This window comes from Rhinolophus sinicus, linkage group LG03, assembly GCF_036562045.2.
Source record: "Rhinolophus sinicus isolate RSC01 linkage group LG03, ASM3656204v1, whole genome shotgun sequence".
NCBI classification, from domain to species: Eukaryota; Metazoa; Chordata; class Mammalia; order Chiroptera; family Rhinolophidae; genus Rhinolophus; species Rhinolophus sinicus.
Genome location: NC_133753.1, coordinates 102739427 through 102755193, shown reverse-complemented (window position 1 = coordinate 102755193; position 15767 = coordinate 102739427). Strand labels below are relative to the sequence as shown.

The window sequence follows — 15767 nt, the reverse complement described above, 5'->3', positions numbered from 1 at the left end:
CGTGATGGGCTAGTGTCCAGCCATGGCCTCGAGGGGAGACACCAGAGGGGGGCCAGATGCTGCTCAGGACCCTGGCTTAGAGGCAGGAGGGGCTGAGGTCACCATCCTGAAGGAGCCACCTCGCTTGATGGCAAGCTCCAGGTCATCAAAGCTGGCTTTAACCACGTTCCACCTGCAATCCCAGGCTGCCACCTCTTCTGCATCCTCTGTGTCCGGTAGGTTTGCCCTGAGCACCAATGTCAAGGTTCCAGTCCTGTGCTTCAGCCACTTACCAACTTCCCTCACTGCTGACCTTCATTTTCCTTCTGCATAAAATGGACTAAAAACAAACGATGATGACCGAGTAATGCATATGAGGTGCTCATGGGAGCAGGGCAGGAGGAGGGAGAAGTTGGGGTGTTTGTCCCCAACTCTCTTCAAGCCAGGTCACAGCTGTCCCTCATGGGTCCCAGCTCCTTGCGGGGGCGGGGGGCTGCAGTGAGAGGCCTTATTGCATGGTTCCAGCTCTTGCTACTCCCTGGTAACACCTTCCCTTCCTGTTACAGACCCCACCTCAGGATCTGCTGACCAGAGGCAAATGATGCTTGCCCCCAGCGCTCCCCACCCCCACAAAGCTGGGAAATGGGTCCTTTAGCCTGAGACCCTCCCCAAATCCACAGGTCTAGGCTCCTGCCTCAATTTACCCACCAGGACAAAAGTCCAGGCTGAACATCCAGTTCCTCAGCCCAGGCCTCCCCTCCCCAATGCCCCCCCCAGGAAGTCAGGTGTGTCTCCAGTGACTGGCCTGCCCCTGCCCCGCAGCAATGTGCATCACTGTGTGGGCCCAATGGACCACTCCCTGCAGCTACCCCACCTCCACTCCAAGCACTGCATCTAAGCCTTGTCTGATGTGTCTCACTCCCTAGATAGCACTCTAGGCCTTTCACAGCCTCACCCTGGCATGCCTCAAAGCGTGCCTGGTGAATGTGGGCTCAGCTCCACACCTCTTCAGTTTCCCAAAGGCTCCGTATGCTTATATCTGGTCCAACAGTCTGGGGAGGCAAATGGGTGGTCACAGAGGCCTTGAATGCCAAGCTGAGGGGCTCAAGTTTTAGCCTGAAAGGAGTAGCTCCACTTTATATATTCTAGATGTAGGTTCTTTATCATATTTATGTATTGCAAGTATCTTCTCCTGGCATATGGCTTGCCTTTTCACTTTCCTAATGGTGTCTTTTCCTTCTTTTCTATCTTTTTATATTGAAGACAATTAAATGCACAGTATACAGTGTAATCTTTGTTTTGAAAAAAATGCATACATTACAAACTTGTAACTGATAAACAAATATGTCCTGGAGATTTAATGCACAGTGTAGTAAATATAGACAACAATATTGTATTATAATCATGAATCTTGCTAAGAATCTAGACCTTAATTATTCCAACCACAAAAAAGAAATAATTATGATGTAATGGGGGTGCTAACTATTCATATAATAACAATCATATTACAATATATAAATGAATCAAATCAACATATACACCTTAAATTTACATAATGTTATAGTCATATATATTTTGGTGAAAAAAAGTTTGAAAAGAAAAGAAAACTGCATACACTAATGTAACCCTCATACCTCTCAGGACACAGAGCATTTCCATCTCTCCAGAAAGTTTGTTTCCTTTAGTGGCGTCTTGATGAGCAGAAGTTTAATTTTTATGAAATGATATAATTTTTCTTTCATGGTTAGTGCTTTTTGTGTCATGTTTTTTAATATAAATTTTTGCCTACCCCCAATCATAAAGATGTTCTTCTACAATTTCTTCACAGTTTTAGCTTTCGTATTTAAATTTCTGAATCGATCTTGGACTAATTTTTGTGTGTGGTGTGAGGTAGGGATCAAGGTTCATTTTTTTCCAACATACATATACCCAGGTGCTTCAGCAGCATTTATACAAGAGATCTTCCTTTTATCATGGAATTGCATCCATGCATTTGTCATAAATTGAGTGACCACATAGGCAATGTCTGTTTGTAGATGCTATTCTGTTCTATTTGGATTCCTTTCTAACAGCAATGCCCAAGTTTCTCCCTGCCTAAAAAACCCCAACCCTTCCTTAACTCCGCACACTCCCCTCCACTCTCCTCTACTTTAAAGCAAAGTTATTTTAAGAGTTCATTGTTTCCACTCCTTGTCTCCCATTTTCTCCACAATTCCCTCCAGTACGGTTTCTGTCACTCCTATTCCACAAAAACAGCTCCCTCCACGTTCCCAATGAACTTTTTGTGGTAAATCCAATGGTTCCTTTTTATTCTTCCCTTTATTCCAGGTTGCCACACCATTTGACATTAGTTTCAACTTCCCACTCCATGAATCCCTTTTCCCTTCTCTTCTGTGACCCATACTCTTCATTTTCTGCCTATCTCTCCAGCTACTCCCAATCTCTCACGAGTCTCCCTTTTCCATCACATAAAGTTGGAGTTCCTTGAGCCTCAGTCCCAAGTCTTCCTCTCTCTCACGCCCCACACCCTGCTCTGGGGAGCTCATCCTCTCCCACAACTTCAGTTACCATCCATGGTGAGGGTTATCAACTGAGCTGGGAGCTTTAGGAAATTCCAATGCCAAGCAGAATCCTCAGATTCTAATGGTCTAGGGGTGGGGCCCAGGCATCAGTATCTTTTTGGACTTTCCAGTTTTTGTTCTGATATGCATTGTTGAGAACCACTGGGAGACATGCTGGTGACTCCCAAATCCCTCACCCCAGTGTGTCTGTCCCCACACTCTGTCCCCCAGCACCACAAACTCAGCATCTCCAAGTTCACCTTCCTCTCCTTTCTAAACCCAGCAGCGTATACTTGACCTAGAATCATGGGGATTATTTTTGGTTCCTCAACCTCCCTCACCTCAGACATCTTCATGTCTGGTCAAATACCTTGTAAATTCCTTCTGAGACAATCCACTTTTCTCTGCCCTACTGTCCAGTACTACAAGCTGGGCATCAGGGACATGGGGGTGAGCAAGGCAGACTTCACTGCTGCCTTCATGGGACTTACAATTCAGCAAAAGCTGAGTGAGTGTGGGAGTGAGTGAACGAATGATCGTGTATTTACTCTCCTGGCCAGGGTCCTGGACATCACCCCGTGCCTTCCTAGTTGCGTGCTGTAATTTGTATGTTTGTTTGTTTTTTACTTTGTTGAGGTTCAATTGACGTACATTAACAACAATTCTCTAAAAGTACAATTTTACATGTTTTGACATATGTACAAATCATTTTGACTTTGAGGAAGAGCCAGAAGTCACACGTTGCCAGATCTGGTGAATAAGGTGGATGAGGACACACCGTAATGTTTTTATTGGACAGAAATTGCCGTACCAGAAGCGATGTGTGACACGAAGTGTTGTCATGATGGAGAATGACGTATAGCACACTTTAAAACACGCCTTCTCTCAACCGTAGCTCACACCTGACTGACTGCACTGAGCAAGTTGAAACTTGTCACACACCATTACTAAGGTTCAACAAGCTGCTTCCCATATTGAAGATCCCTGCCTTTCTGTCGGATGGCACTCGGCGGCAGCATTCACCATACTTTGTGATCACAACGGAAAGGCTCCGTGTCACACGTCACTTCTGGTACAGCAATTTCTGTCAAATAAAAACATTACGGTGTGTCCTCATCCATCTTATTCACTGCATCTGGCACCATGTGATTTTTGGCTCTTCCCCAAAGTCAAAATGACCATGAAAGGTACACGTTTTGAATCGATTCAGGACATCAAAGCCGCCATGACAGCGTAACTAAAGACATTCACGAAAGAGGACTTCCAGAACTGCTTCAGAAAGTGGCAAGAACGATGGGACAAGTGTGTTCAAAGAGAGGGGGAGTATTTTGAGGGGGATTAATGACAATGTGCCTTTTACTGTAAAAAATTTTTTTAAATTTAAACATTTAACATATTTTTTTATCATACCTCGTGTGTGTATGTATATGTGTGTGTGTGTAAACTCATCATCACTTTTAAGGTAATGAACACATCCATCCATCACCCCCCCAAAATTTCTTCCTATCACTAAGATCCCTTTCTCCAGCATCCTATGGTGTCCCCCAAACAAGTCACTATAGATTCATTTGCATTTTCTAGGATTTTATGTACTCTTTTTTTCTGGTGGGTAAGGGTCTGGCTTCTGTCATTCAAAATGGTTATTTTGAGATGCACCCATGTTGTAGCATGGATCAATAGATCATGCTTTTGTATCACTAAGTTGTACTCCAACTGTACAATATCCCCAAATTGCTTATCCATTCACCCACTGATGGACACTGGGTTGTTTTCAGTTTGGGGCTCTCACAAATAATGGTGCTATTAATATTCATGCATCATTTTTTGTATGGGTAGACACTTTCATTTCTCTTGGGAAAAACCTAGAAGCAGCATGCCTGTGCCATGTGGTCATGTATGTTTAGCATTTCAAGGAACTGCCACACTGTTTTCCAAAGTGGTTGCCCCATTTTCATACTCCACCAGCTGTGACCGAGAGTTCCAGTTTTTGATTGTTTTTAGTTCTAAAATTTCTTCATATTTTCTAGATACAAGTACTTTGTTGGACATGTGTTTTACAAAGATTCCAGTCTGTGACTTGCCTTTATCATTCTCTTAATAGTGTCTTACAAGAGCTAAAGTTTTTCATTTTAATGAAGTTCAGTTTGTTGATTTTTCTTTTGTTGTTTGTGCTTTTTGTATTGTATTTAGAAGTATTTGCCAAATCCAAGATAATTTAGATTCCCCCCCCCCATGTTTTATTTTAGAAGGTTCATAGTTTTAACTATTACAGGTAGGTCTGTTATCTGTTTTGAATTATTTGTGTGTGTGGTGTGAGGGAGGGTGACTTCCACCAGTCTTACTCCTCCAACCCACTGTCCTCACTAAAGGATGGTTTTTGCCAACATGTAAACCTTACCATGTCACTCCCGGGCTTAAACTGTCACCCTCAAGGCAAACCCCAACCTCCCTAGCTCAGCTTTGAAGACGCCTCAGCTCACAGCTGGCCCCAGTCAACCTCCAGCCTTCATTTCCCTGTTCCATGAACACAAGCCGTTTCTCAAACATGTTTCCCAAACATCTTTTCCGTCTGGTTTTTGCACATGCTGTTCCTTTTGCCTGGAATTACCATCCCCTCTGCCACCATAAGCTTCTAGTGTTTCTTGTGGGTCCTTCAGGAATTCACTAAGATATTGCTCCCTCTTCCAGGAGCCTTGGACAGAGGCAGATGGTGCCTCTGAGACCTCATGTTCTGCTGACCACTGGAATCATAATTATCTAGTTACTTTCCTGTTTTCCTCTCATTGAACTCCCTTGGGGCAAGGGCAGTTGTCTCTTCCTCCAGGACCTCAGTTAAAATACTTAACAACCTGTATCACCTCTCCAGGACATATCAGCTGAAAATCAGCCTGGCCTTTATCTGTGTCCTCAGTGGCACAGGGGAGGCTTGGCCTGGCTGTGCAGGGAACGGCCCTGGCCATTTACCCCTGCACATCTTTCCCTCCATGTGGACATTTTACATCCAGGACACACTGACCTCATGTCTGTTCCCTTCAAGGTGGAGGTGGCAGGGGTCATCCTTGGGAAAAGGAGGGGCTGGGCTGGAGAGGGAAGCGGAAGCTGAGGTTTTAGCAATGCAGATTCTGGAAGTTGAGAATAAATGGGCCTGGGACCACTGGATGGGGTGAAATCAGGGCACAGAGGGACAGCCCCCCAATCAAGGTCTGTGGTGCCCCCCAGGAGCTGCCGCGTGAGGCCACAGCCCCCTGGGCAGCTACAGGGCTTTTGCACGGTCCTCCCTGCTCTGGCCAAGTGAGGGGGTGAACCTCAGGTCACCCCGCGCCTCTCGCTGCTTTCTCAAACAGCCGCCTACCACAGGGGACCTGGGAAGCCAAGTCAATAACACGAAACCATAAAACATCGAAGGCGTTGAACGTTTGGACAGAGGAGCAGACGCGGCAAATGGGGCCTTTTCCCAGGCAGCTCGTGTGGAACAAGCAAAACAGATTTATGAGCGTCTGGTTGAAAAGGAGTTGTGGGGCGGGTGGGGTGAGTGGCGGTGGCTGGTCTGAGACGGAGACGTCTCCAGTGCACAGGAAAGATGATAAATGGAAATTAATTGCACAGTCCCCAGGACCGTGATTTAAAATGCGTGAAATGTTATCTCTTTCTTTAGTGTGGTTTGTTACGGTGTCCTTTGGAGAAACATAAATGCATTTCTCTGCACTTTTATGGGCTCTTCCAAGACCTTCAACCCCCCAATCCTCTGTTCTCCTAAAGGGGACAATCAGAGATGGATGTTGGCCTCTATGTTTGTATGGGGCTGGGTAGGCTGTGAGCCCATGCTTGGCTGGGGCAGTGGACTCCCAGATCTAGCCACATGGCCTGCCTTGGAGTCACGGGGCACGTCTAATTCTTGCTATAGACTCTGGACAGACCTTAAGGCTGCAAGCATGCATACATATAAACACGTGCACACTCGAGCTCTCCTGAGTGCCAGGCTTTGCAGTAGGGAGGAGCGAGGGGCTTGGCTCTCTAGAACCTTCCCCACTTCCACCCTCTCTTAGGGATCAGCTCATTCGTGGAAACAGGGTTTTCTGATCCACTGGGGACTTCCCACCCTCCCTGTACCTTTCAGCACAGTCCAGGAAGATGCTGTGGCAGCTCCTCAGATGCCTTTGCTGGTGTGGAATAAGTGGAAGCTTCTTAGGGTCTGAGGCAGCCTTGGGAGGTGGGAGGTGCCGAGATTGTCCAGGCCTGGTCAGCAGGCTCTGAGGGTCCCCAGGTGAGCCCCCTGACCACCCAGATCAGTGGAGATGGATTAGCCAGGGTCAGAAGGCTCAGGAGACAGCTGCTCCCTAAGGGGCTCTATGTCCTTGGAGTGACCCTTCTCCCTCCCCAGGACACCCCTGAGCCACCCCTGCCTCGGTCACAACCATGACACCCATCAGCTCCTCAGCCAGCCCCAGAGGGCCCAGGCTCCAGATTTCTGGGCCTGTTGTTAGGGGAAGCCCCAAGGCCTCAGGAGTACGAAGGCTGCAGCTCTCAGGAAGGGAGACCCTGGGAATTCAGCCCCGTGGGGGCAGGAATCCTAGGCAGGTGGTCCCTGGAATTGATGCCTCCAAGGAATTTACAAAACTTTTAGGCCTGCCTTTGGGAGCCCCAAGTGGTAGTCATCTGACAGCCAGTGTCAGCCTCTAGAGCTCCAGTCCCGAGGGACAGGGGTGTGCTTGGGAAGAGTTATACAGCATTGCCCAGCTGTCAGCACACCATAAAATGTGAGCAAAATCAACAAAACCCCTGCCATCTTGCACACTGCCTGGCTCCACAGCCCGGGTGCGTCTTCCCCTGTGCTGCTTCTCCCTGCCCCAGAAATCTTCAATCCCCTCCAGCCATGGTCTCCCACGGCCACCCCAGCCAGTGCCACACAGCTACATGAGCACTCCAGCCCCTAATTTCTAGAGATAAGGGGCACCAACCTTTGCCATCAAATAATTCAGGCCCTGAGTCTGCAGCCAGAACCCAGTACGGTCCTTCCAGATGCCCAAAGCATGAGACTGGTACCAACACAGCCTCCCTTTTACCCAAAAAGAAACTGAGACCCAGGAAGGTGAATGACTTAGCCAACCATGGTCACATCTATGAAGGAAAGAGCCAGCCTGGAAGCCTGGCCTGGAGGTCTGGAGGCATCCATGTGCTTAGGTCCCCAGCGTCTGTCTCTTCAGCAGAGACAAGGCAACAACTGGCAGGTTGTGATGTGTGCGTGTGTGTGTGTGCCCCCCAACCCCCAACATGCGCGCACACACACACACACACACGCACACAAAGTATGCCCACAGAGGTACACACAGGCACCCACAAGCATGTACACACAGGCATGGCACTCACACACACACGTATACATACACACATGCTCGTGCACACGTGCAGGTACACACACCTGTGCACACACATGCACATGAACACATGCAGCTACACACAAACACATACACATGCACACAAGCACACATGTATACACACGTCGGCACGTGTGCACACGGCACACACATGCATGCATGTAAACACACATGAGCACTCACACATGCGCACACATGCACACCAGGGACACACCCCCAGCATGCCTCAGGAAAAGCGCAGGTCCCACCCTGCTCCCAGCCGAGCCCTCACTCGCTCCCCGGTGGGTGATGAGCCCTCCCATCGCTGCCGGTCAATGAATGATGGATGAGGCTCCCAGGGGCCCAGGGCCCGGGGAAGGAGAGAGGTCTCAGCAGGATGGCATGCAGGCCTCCTCCAGACTGGGGCGTCACCCGGAATAAAATCATGAGGCAAACATGAGTGAGGCTGTAAACATAGGCAGACAATAGGGGAGACAAGCCCTGGGGCTCCATAATGAGCGTCCGGCCGGGCCAGAGCTTAGGGCCTACTTGGCTCAGGGCGGCTGAGGGGACGGCAGGCGGGGGCTGCTCTGGGCTTGGCTGGGACGGCCGTCTCGGGCCGCGGCTGGCCAGTCCAGCTCTGAGTTGGCTGGAAGGCCTGGCCTCCACACAATAAACAACAGAGAAAGATAAATCGCAAATGTGTCTGGAACTGGTGGGGAGTTGGGAGAGGTACGCAGGGGTCACCAGGGGACCTGTTTCCTTCCTTGGCTGCTCTGCTGCCCCCCTGAGAGGAGGGCCCGGCACTCCAGGGGGCTCAGTTCTGGAGCCCAGGACTGCTGGGGGTCAGGGGTGGTGGAACCAGAGACAAGATGTATTGAACATGCGAAGCCAAAGAGGGCCTTTGAGATGAATTTCCACCTGGAAAATTCCAAAGGCGGGCAAGGGCTCTGTGTTGAGTGGAAGGTCTGGGGAGGCGGGAGGCCTCAGGCCAGGCCAGTGAGCCATCAGGGAGCCTACAGAGCCATCGGGCATTCGCTGCTCTGGGCCCCCCAGTCAGGGATACAGGCCAAGCAGCACGTGTTTTCCCCTTTTCTAGAAGAGGAAACAAAGGCTTTCTCGTCCTGACTCCTCCCTGTGTCCTCCCACCCGATCTCAGAATCTCCCTCTCCCCAGGTGACCTCACACCCGGCAATGCCACTCTTCCCACCCTACATCTGATGCAAACATACTCCCCAGGCTGCATTCTGGACACCTCCACCTGCACGGCCCCTGGGCACCTTGCAGGTACAGGCCCTCATCATCGCTCACCTGCTGTGGACCCCACCTCAACTGCCCCAGCCAGAGACCAGGGAGCTGGGCCTGAGTCCCCAATCCTTCCCCTTTCACAAGCCTATCAATTTCTCCTTCCCAAGTGGCCCCAACTTGTCTCTCCCATCCACCCACCACCACAGGGCTGCTCAGGCTTTTGTTTCCTGTGACCCAGAGGGACTCATGAGAAACATGCATCTGACCTTCTTGCTCCCCTCCCTGGTTCTCCATAATCTTCAGGACAAAGCCCAGTCTTGGGGTGCCATAGGACCCACCAGGACCTCTCACTCTTCATCCATTATTTTCCCTCCTCTATCACTTGACACCTACCCGTAGGACCTTTGTTAGGGCCTTGAATTCACCATGCTTCCTCCACCAGCAAGTGTTTCTAGAATGTTCTTGCAACTAACTCCCTTCCCTAGTCTGAACAGAAGTCATACATGGTCCTACCCTGGGAAGCTGGTATGAAGGAGGAGACATGGACCTGCCCTAAAAAGTAAGTTAGTCTGAGGGGTAAGACATCACCATGTTCTGGAAAGGGTCTGAGGGGGGAGGCACAGCCCTGCCCCAGGAAGTCTAGTCTGAGGGGGGTACAAGGCCCTGCTCTGAGAATCCATAGTCAGAGGTGGGAAGTGTCAATTAGCTCTGGTTGCTGTGACCTGAATAGAGATGTGACCCTTCTCTTACAAGTCCCCATTCATCAATGCCTCCCCTGGGAAGGTCAATGGGTGTGGGCCTGGCCCCAAGGCACCTTCAGCTCTGGGGAGGGCCTGCCAGCACAGGACACAAGACGCATCCGCCTGCAGGAAGCTGGTGCCCAGGCAATGCCAGAGGGATGCCAGGCACAGGGCCAGTCCCAATGACAGGGCATACCCTGTACTGGCCCTGCTGGGCTGCCGAGGAGGACAGAGGGCAGGGGCCCGTGGAGGCTTCTGGGTAGGAAGGGTAGGTAGGCAGCCATGTGCAGCCCACTCAGGCAGCCCACCCCCCAGGGCAGAGACCACTCTGCTGCCCCCACATTCCCACACGGCCACATTGGCATGCTTCTAGGGACTGCAGAGCCCCAACTCTCTGGTTCTTTGAGGAAAGGTCCCAAGTGACCCACACCGAACCAGAAGCTCCCCAAAAAAGGAAGGGGTAAAGAATAACCATCTATGAAGCACCCACCTCATTGCTTATAAAACCCGAGGGGAAAATGTTGTCATAGGCTCAGAGAGGGTAAGTGGCTTACCCAGAATACACAGATAGGAAGTGGGAGAGCTTAAATTCAAACCCAAGCTGTCCCATGCAGCAGGCTGCCTTAAAACAGGCCTTTCCAGGGCCAGGGGCCAGGGCTCCCCCATCAGACACCAATAGCCCATACTTCTCCTTGCCTCCCAGGTCCTATCAGCTGCCCCCAAACCCTGTGGTTTTGAGCATGGCTGCCCATGTCTGTCCTGCTTGAGAATATTGTCCAATCTTCAAAGAACACCTCAACAGTATTGAATGAATGAATGAATGAATGAATGTATTCCTGTGCTTCTCTGAGCCAGACCCTGTGCTGGGCACCGAGACCACAGACAGAAGGAAGCAAGGTTGATGCCTGCCTTTAGATTTCATTTTAGAGGGGAAGATAGGCTAAGACCCCAATCAGTGCCCCGGGAATAACAATCAATGTGCCACCCAGGAGCCACCCAGGAGCCAGTGGTCTGTGCTCCAGACCAGACATGGGGAATCAGGGGGACGTTTCATGGACAGGGTGGTGTTTTAGCCAAATCTTGCAGGAAGGACTTTCCAAGCCTGGTGCTGAGGAGGTGCCGCTGAATAGCCCACTTTTCAAGGGCCACAAGTGTTTTACCTGGAGGGTGGGTGAGATGCACAGGGAGACCGAGGCCCAGAAAGCATGGATGACTTAGGACACCAGGGGTCTTGACTACCTGGCTAAGGAGGTGGAACTTTCTCTGCAGTCAACAGGGAGCCTGGGAAGGTATAAAGCTCAGGGTGACGCGGCCACCCTGACTACTGGTGGAGCTGGACAAGCAAGGGGGCCTGGGGAGCGGAGGGCTCTGGCAGGGCTGGTGCAATGATTCCAGTGAGGGATGGAGAGGTCTGTGTTAGAGCAACGACTACGTGGGCCTCATTAGAAGCTGTTAGGTCTCCCACAGGGAGTGAGGCTTGGGCCGTTTCGCTCACTGAGACAAGGCGCTCAGAGGAGGACCAAGGGAGGCAGGCTGAGGAAGGGTGCCGGGGACCATCCAGGGCACATGGCTGGTCTCAGCTTTCCTCCTTCTACCTGGAAATTCCATCCTAAAATGCTCAGTTGCTGTCTGGGCCCCGGTTCTCCTCTCCCACCGCAGATAGGTTTCCTATATAGGCGGGTGGTAGGTAGCTCCTTTGTCTGGGAAGCCCAGATGGCAGATTGGAGCCCAACCTTGACCAGAGGCAGACATGGAGGCCTCATGTCTCCTGTTCAATGGTCTATGTGTCCACAGACAGAGCCCAGCCTGCCTGCTCGGACCCCATGACTGGCCGTGGTGGGCCATAGGGCCAGGGCTTGCTTGTGGATGGTGCTGTGGGCATCCAGGCCCACTGGCATGAGGAGCTGTGCCAGGGCTACGCAGTGAGACGGTGGTGGCCCCAGGAGCTTGGGCGTTCTGGCCGCCCACAAGGCATTAGGCAGGAGGCCCTGGCAGGGAGCAGGCTGGGCTGTGGGTGGCAGGGAGCCCTGGCCCGCAGGCAGCTGGCTGTGACAGCAGCTGCTCATCTTGCTTTCCACTCCTCCCCAGATCATCGTCCAGCTCATCACTTTCCCCACAGGTCCTGGTCTAGTGGATGGAGACTGGGGGCTATAGTGTGTGCCTCCCAAGGGGTCATCAGGCAGGCTTGGCATCTAACCTCAGCTCTGCTCTAGCTAAGCACCTTGGGCAGGTTACTTAACCTCTCTGAGCCTCAGTTTCTCCACTGTGAAACAAAGATACTAACATGGTATGGTGTCTGGTGTCTAGTGGGGACTCATAAAGGGCAGCTCTAGTGAAGATGGGGTAGGCAGTGACCCCACATAAGTGCTGCACAGGAAAGAGGGTCTGCCGAGAGATCTGTGGCCAGAAATCCTAATATCGTTACGTCACTCTCTTGACTGTTGTTTCGTTGAGGCCTCCTCTGAAGTATGGCCCCTCATACTGAAACAAGAAGAACAAGCGGGGAGGAAAGTCCAGAACTCAAGACACCCTTGACCACCAGTCTTCATGATGTTGGACAGTTTTGCTAATCAGAAAGACACTGCCAGCCCAGGGCAGCAGGAGGAGGGAGCCCAGTCACAGCTCAGATTCTGCCCTTTCCTGCCCTTTCTCTGGCTTTGGTTGTCCTTTGAACGAGGTGGATGTGCTACTGGGCTCCAAGGACCCTTTCAGCACTTGGCTTTCAAGATCCAGATTCTTCGTACCCACAGGCCAGACATCTGCCCTCTTTGACCCCATGCCATGCCCCCTCCAGTCTGGGGCACTTCCTTACTCAGATACCCTTGACTGGGATGTTCGTCTTCCCTGGTGTTCCAAGCCCCCCTGGTTCCCTAACACCCACCCCAACCCAGCCTTTCCAGGGTCCTGCCCCTGAGCAACCCCAGTGCTTCCTGCCGAGTCTCACAGCCAGGCCTGTACTGTACACTTCTTCACAGCTCAGCTCTGCTGCCCAATCTTCTCCCTTCCCTGGCCCAGGCCATGGGCTCCAGGGCAGGAGCTGGGCCTCAATACCCCTGTGTGCCCCTCGCAGTCTGGCCACGTGCTCCCAAATCAGCAGGAACTTAGAAAAGAAAGCAGGAAGCTCATGGCTTGGCTCCCAATCCCTGCTCTGTCACTTCTGACTGGGTGATCTCAGGCAGTTGTCCCCGCTGACCCCCCCCCTGCCCGCTCTGCGTCCCCCTCTGTAAAGTGGGGCTTCACCATCCCTGCACGCCTAGTGCACAGGTAGGAATTTGAATTAAGTGCTGTCCGTGGATGATCTCAGTTAATCCTCACAGCAGTCTTAAGAGGCAGAGTCTACTGTTTACCTCGTTTGTAGATGAGGAAACAGATGCTGAGCAGAAACAGTAAGTGACTTCCTTAAGGTCCCGTAGCTGGTAAAACGTGGAGGCCAGAAATGTCCCTAGGCAGGCTGACAGGGGCACCCTGCTGTGCAGCTCGCCCTCTGAGGAGCGGAGGCTGTGGACACACTTTGCACTTTGTTTAGCTCTCCATGGAGAAAGGGCGGGTTACTCTTGCCATTTTAAAATGAGAAAGGAGGTCTAGAGAGAGGCAGTGACGTTTGGAGACCATACTGAGTCCATGGCACAGCCAGAGCTCTGACTCCCACTTCAGGCTCTTTCCCCGCCCCGGAATCTCCTGATTTCTTTGAGATCACATGTGATGACAGGCTCCTCAGCTTCAGAGCACATGAACGAGGTGGGCCTGAGCGTGGGCTGCCCACTGACTCTCAGGCATTGGTTGCATGGACGCCAAGTCAGTCAGCCCAGACCTCCACCACTGAGTCACCACCACCAGGCAAGGCAAGAGTTCCAGCACACAGGCAGACACAAGCCACGAGACAGCCAGAACCTGCCGTCTGGCCACACCCCACATCCAGGGGTGCCTCTCCAACCAGACACATGCCTGGTTAGTAAGAAATGTCTAGTGAAGTCAGGGGTTCAATCTGGGAGCTAAGGGGGTGGCAGTGGTGATGATGATAGAGATGGTGAAGTCGATGGAGGTGAGGCTGGCAATGAGGATGGAGGTGAAGGTGGTGGGAGGAGGTGAGGGTGGAGGGAAGAGGTGAGGTTGGAGGTGAGGATGGAGGAAGTTATAGGGACGACTGAGATGGCAGTGAGAGATGGTGGTAGTGATGCTAGAGCCACTGAAGATGGTAGGGATGGGAGTGCCGGTGCTGGTAGGAGTGGTAGGAAGGATGAAGGCGAGGACGGAGGAAATGATGGCGACAATGCAGATATTGGTGGCAGCAATGGTGGTGTTGATAGGGATGGTGCTGTGGCCGGTGCAACTGGAGGCTACAGTAACGATGAGAATAACAGTCAGAGGAGAGATGCTGAGGGTTACTCTTGACCCAGACCCCTCCAATGAACATTGAAACTCCTTCCGCCGTGACTTCATTTCAGTCTCAGAAGCCCCCTCTGGTCAGTCAGTGTCACTGATGAGCATTTAGCTTCAGAAAGGACACTGGACAGGAAGGGGACCCAGTTGCCTCCTGGCATTAACCAATGTTAGTGAAGCATCAGGCATGACTCAGGCAGCTAACAGTGTAGGGGTTTCCAACTCAGTGAGATGCCCAGTGTCTGGGGTGCCAGAGAGTCAGGATGCGGCCGGGGGACAGACCATCCTGTTCCCAGAAGGAAGCAAGGCCATGTTGGACAGCAATGGCTCTACTGGGTGGGCACTGAGCAGCGCTGAGCCCCTGGGGCCATCAAGGCATGGAGGCAGGGCACAGCAGGGTGTCTGCTGAGAATGACACTGAGAAGGTGCGAGTGACACTGGAAAGGTGGAAGGGGGACGTTGAGTGCCAGTGCTAGGCTAAGCTTTTAGCCTTGAGGGAGCTGTCAGAGTGGGAGTGGTGAGGTCAATGGAGGTGTCTAAGGCAGGGGGCTTGGTGGTCTTGCTAGCAGCAAGGGTGGGGCAATGGTGGCAAGAGGTTCCAGGAATTGTCCGAGCATGCATTCTGAGGCAGCCACCGGGAATCCTAGCATCTTTGGCAAAAGGTCACAAATTCCTCTTCTATTGTTGACATCAACACATGAACACTGCAGGCCCGCCATGACCAATGTTCAAGCTTTTCCATTACCCACAGGCCAACTGCCCGACCCCCACCCCACGCACAGTCCCCGGCGCACCCACTTCTGGCCTCTGCCAGGACCCCAGCAAGGGGCTGGCCTGGAAGAGCCTGGCCGGGGTGCGGGCCAGCCTCCCTAGCGTGCTGCCCAGGCAGTGGGTCTTGCCAGGTGTCAGACTCAATTTCCCGACCTTCTTGCTCAGAGAACTAAACATCTTGTCCATTCACCCAAGCCAGGTCCTCCCAGGCTGCCTCGTTGGCAGTAAAAAGACCTGGGGGGTTGGGGGGGACAGTCAGACTCACCAGGCAAGGCAGGGTGGGGGCAGACTGCAGAAATGTCATTCTTCCAATTTGTCACCCACTTCTCAGCAGGCCACTGGCCAAAGGGAAGGCAATGCTGCCAGAGGGAATGACCAGGAGGGGGCAACTGCAGGCAAAGTGTCTGGAGATGGTGGGGGGGCCACTGGACTAGGGAGTCCGGAGATCTAGGTTGAAGCCCCTGACTCACCCTGTCTTGTGCGCAAGACCAGGGCCCGGCTCTCCACTGGCAAATAAGGTGGGGTGAGTAACAGGCCTTTTGAAGTCCATCCCACCTTCCATTAGTCAGCAAACTTCCCTCCACAGCCAACTCGTATCCCTTGTACAACTTTGTACTCATTGCTTTTTAAAAAGATAATAGTTGTATTGTGATATAATTCACATACAATAAAATTCACCCTTTTAAAGTGTACAATTCAATACTTTTTAATATATTCACAGTCGTAGAATCATC

The 15767-nt window shown here is 51.8% G+C and overlaps 1 pseudogene; it reads right to left on the bottom strand.

Annotated features, from left to right (window-relative positions):
• Positions 1–13854: 13854 nt before the first annotated feature.
• The window catches only part of LOC109459976 (small ribosomal subunit protein eS6), a 44089-nt pseudogene continuing 42176 nt past the window's right edge, over positions 13855–15767 (bottom strand).